This window comes from Phyllobates terribilis, unplaced genomic scaffold (genome assembly GCF_046119375.1).
Source record: "Phyllobates terribilis strain yellow unplaced genomic scaffold, ASM4611937v1 Scaffold_226__1_contigs__length_3207580, whole genome shotgun sequence".
Lineage (NCBI taxonomy): Eukaryota > Metazoa > Chordata > Amphibia > Anura > Dendrobatidae > Phyllobates > Phyllobates terribilis.
Genome location: NW_027362986.1, coordinates 771,673 through 776,556, shown reverse-complemented (window position 1 = coordinate 776,556; position 4,884 = coordinate 771,673).

Here is a 4,884-nt window from a genome sequence, read left to right as displayed (position 1 = left end):
ACGATTCGCCCAATGAGTCCTTGATGTTTAGTCGTTTTCAGTCAATTTTCTGGATTTTTGAAAATTTCACTTTTTTGTGAAAATATCCACTAAATGAGGGAATAATATGTGTGAGGGTACCCCAGGAGAGTTCCAAATGTGTGTGGGTAGAATATATATCCCACGGGGGTAAAATTGAAAAAAGTTGAAAAAATTTTTTTTTTGGACTTAGTCATTTTTCCGGCGTTTAACAGACTTTCAGATAGGTGAAATGTCAGTGAGCATTTCGATTTCAGTTCCAGAGCGATTCGCCCAATGAGTCCTTGATATTTAGTCATTTTCAGTCAATTTTCTGGATTTTTGAAAATTTCACTTTTTTGTGAAAATATCCACTAAATGAGGGAATAATATGTGTGAGGGTACCCCAGGAGAGTTCCAAATGTGTGTGGGTAGAATATATATCCCACGGGGGTAAAATTGAAAAAAGTTGAAAAATTTTTTTTTTTTGGACTTAGTCATTTTTCCGCCGTTTATCAGACTTTCAGATAGGGGAAATGTGAGAGAGCATTCCGATTTCAGTTCCAGAGCGATTCGCCCAATAAGTCCTTGATATTTAGTCATTTTAAGCCAATTTTCTGGATTTTTGAAAATTTCACTTTTTTGTGAAAATATCCACTAAATGAAGGAATAATATGTGTGAGGGTACCCCAGGAGAGTTCCAAATGTGTGTGGGTAGAATATATATCCCACGGGGGTAAAATTGAAAAAAGTTGAAAAAAATTTTTTTTGTTACTTAGTCATTTTTCCGGCGTTTATCAGACTTTCAGATAGGGGAAATGTCAGTGAGCGTTCCGATTTCAGTTCCAGAGCGATTCGCCCAATGAGTCCTTGATATTTGGTCATTTTCAGCCAATTTTCTGGATTTTTGAAAATTTCACTTTTTTGTGAAAATATCCACTAAATGAGGGAATAATATGTGTGAGGGTACCCCAGGAGAGTTCCAAATGTGTGTGGGTAGAATATATATCCCATGGTGGTAAAATAGAAAAAAGTTGAAAAAAAATTTTTTTTGGATTTAGTCATTTTTCCGGCGTTTATCAGACTTTCAGATAGGGGAAATGTGAGTGAGCATTCCGATTTTAGTTCCAGAACGATTCGCCCAATGAGTCCTTAATATTTAGTCGTTTTCAGCCAATTTTCTGGATTTTTGAAAATTTCACTTTTTTGTGGAAATATCCACTAAATGAGGGAATAATATGTGTGAGGGTACCCCAGGAGAGTTCCAAATGTGTGTGGGTAGAATATATATCCCACGGGGGTAAAATTGAAAAAAGTTGAAAAAAATTTTTTTTGTTACTTAGTCATTTTTCCGGCGTTTATCAGAATTTCAGATAGGGGAAATGTGAGAGAGCATTCCGATTTCAGTTCCAGAGCGATTCGCCCAATAAGTCCTTGATATTTAGTCATTTTCAGCCAATTTTCTGGATTTGTGAAAATTTCACTTTTTTGTGAAAATATCCACTAAATGAAGGAATAATATGTGTGAGGGTACCCCAGGAGAGTTCCAAATGTGTGTGGGTAGAATATATATCCCACAGGGGTAAAATTGAAAAAAGTTGAAAAAATTTTTTTTTGGACTTAGTCATTTTTCCGGCGTTTATCAGACTTTCAGATAGGGGAAATGTCAGTGAGCGTTCCGATTTCAGCTCCAGAGCGATTCGCCCAATGAGTCCTTGATATTTAGTCGTTTTCAGCCAATTTTCTGGATTTTTGAAAATTTCACTTTTTTGTGAAAATATCCACTAAACGAGGGAATAATATGTGTGAGGGTACCCCAGGAGAGTTCCAAATGTGTGTGGATAGAATATATATCCCACGAGGGTAATATTGAAAAAAGTTGAAAAAAAATTTTTTTTGGACTTAGTCATTTTTCTGGTGTTTATCAGACTTTCAGATAGGGGATATGTCAGTGAGCGTTCCGATTTCAGCTCCAGAGCGATTCGCCCAAAGAGTCCTTGATATTTAGTCGTTTTCAGCCAATTTTCTGGATTTTTGAAAATTTCACTTTTTTGTGAAAATATCCACTAAACGAGGGAATAATATGTGTGAGGGTACCCCAGGAGAGTTCCAAATGTGTGTGGGTAGAATATTTATCCCACGGGGGTAAAATTGAAAAAAGTTGAAAAAAAATTTTTTTTGGACTTAGTCATTTTTCCGGCGTTTATCAGACTTTCAGATAGGGGAAATGTCAGTGAGCATTCCAATTTCAGTTCCAGAGCGATTCGCCCAATAAGTCCTTGATATTTAGTCATTTTCAGCCAATAATTTGGATTTTTGAAAATTTCACTTTTTTGTGAAAATATCCACTAAATGAGGGAATAATATGTGTGAGGGTACCCCAGGAGAGTTCCAAATGTGTGTTGGTAGAATATATATCCCACGGGGGTAAAATTGAAAAAAGTTGAAAAAAAATTTTTTTTGGACTTAGTCATTTTTCCGGCGTTTATCAGACTTTCAGATAGGGGAAATGTCAGTGAGCGTTTCGATTTCAGTTCCAGAGCGATTCGCCCAATGAGTCCTTGATATTTAGTCATTTTCAGTCAATTTTCTGGATTTTTGAAAATTTCACTTTTTTGTGAAAATATCCACTAAATGAGGGAATAATATGTGTGAGGGTACCCCAGGAGAGTTCCAAATGTGTGTGGGTAGAATATATATCCCACGGGGGTAAAATTGAAAAAAGTTGAAAAAATTTTTTTTTTTGGACTTAGTCATTTTTCCGCCGTTTATCAGACTTTCAGATAGGGGAAATGTGAGAGAGCATTCCGATTTCAGTTCCAGAGCGATTCGCCCAATTAGTCCTTGATATTTAGTCGTTTTCAGCCAATTTTCTGGATTTTTGAAAATTTCACTTTTTTGTGAAAATATCCACTAAATGAGGGAATAATATGTGTGAGGGTACCCCAGGAGAGTTCCAAATGTGTGTGGGTAGAATATATATCCCACGGGGGTAAAATTGAAAAAAGTTGAAAATTTTTTTTTTTTTGTACTTAGTCATTTTTCCGCCGTTTATCAGACTTTCAGATAGGGGAAATGTGAGAGAGCATTCCGATTTCAGTTCCAGAGCGATTCGCCCAATAAGTCCTTGATATTTAGTCATTTTCAGCCAATTTTCTGGATTTGTGAAAATTTCACTTTTTTGTGAAAATATCCACTAAATGAAGGAATAATATGTGTGAGGGTACCCCAGGAGAGTTCCAAATGTGTGTTGGTAGAGTATATATCCCACGGGGGTAAAATTGAAAAAAGTTGAAAAAAAATTTTTTTTGGACTTAGTCATTTTTCCGTCGTTTATCAGACTTTCAGATAGGGGAAATGTCAGTGAGCGTTCCGATTTCAGTTTCAGAGCGATTCGCCCAATGAGTCCTTGATATTTAGTCGTTTTCAGCCAATTTTCTGGATTTTTGAAAATTTCACTTTTTTGTGAAAATATCCACTAAACGAGGGAATAATATGTGTGAGGGTACCCCAGGAGAGTTCCAAATGTGTGTGGATAGAATATATATCCCACGAGGGTAAAATTGAAAAAAGTTGAAAAAAAATTTTTTTGGGACTTAGTCATTTTTCTGGTGTTTATCAGACTTTCAGATAGGGGATATGTCAGTGAGCGTTCCGATTTCAGCTCCAGAGCGATTCGCCCAATGAGTCCTTGATATTTAGTCGTTTTCAGCCAATTTTCTGGATTTTTGAAAATTTCACTTTTTTGTGAAAATATCCACTAAACGAGGGAATAATATGTGTGAGGGTACCCCAGGAGAGTTCCAAATGTGTGTGGGTAGAATATATATCCCACGAGGGTAAAATTGAAAAAAGTTGAAAAAAAAATTTTTTTGGACTTAGTCATTTTTCTGGTGTTTATCAGACTTTCAGATAGTGGAAATGTCAGTGAGCGTTCCGATTTCAGTTTCAGAGCGATTCGCCCAATCAGTCCTTGATATTTAGTCATTTTCAGCCAATTTTCTGGATTTTTGAAAATTTCACTTTTTTGTGAAAATATCCACTAAATGAGGGAATAATATGTGTGAGGGTACCCCAGGAGAGTTCCAAATGTGTGTGGGTAGAATATTTATCCCACGGGGGTAAAATTGAAAAAAGTTGAAAAAAAATTTTTTTTGGACTTAGTCATTTTTCCGGCGTTTATCAGACTTTCAGATAGGGGAAATGTCAGTGAGCATTCCAATTTCAGTTCCAGAGCGATTCGCCCAATAAGTCCTTGATATTTAGTCATTTTCAGCCAATAATTTGGATTTTTGAAAATTTCACTTTTTTGTGAAAATATCCACTAAATGAGGGAATAATATGTGTGAGGGTACCCCAGGAGAGTTCCAAATGTGTGTTGGTAGAATATATATCCCACGGGGGTAAAATTGAAAAAAGTTGAAAAAATTTTTTTTTTTGGACTTAGTCATTTTTCCGCCGTTTATCAGACTTTCAGATAGGGGAAATGTGAGAGAGCATTCCGATTTCAGTTCCAGAGCGATTCGCCCAATTAGTCCTTGATATTTAGTCGTTTTCAGCCAATTTTCTGGATTTTTGAAAATTTCACTTTTTTGTGAAAATATCCACTAAATGAGGGAATAATATGTGTGAGGGTACCCCAGGAGAGTTCCAAATGTGTGTGGGTAGAATATATATCCCACGGGGGTAAAATTGAAAAAAGTTGAAAATTTTTTTTTTTTTGTACTTAGTCATTTTTCCGCCGTTTATCAGACTTTCAGATAGGGGAAATGTGAGAGAGCATTCCGATTTCAGTTCCAGAGCGATTCGCCCAATAAGTCCTTGATATTTAGTCATTTTCAGCCAATTTTCTGGATTTGTGAAAATTTCACTTTTTTGTGAAAATAT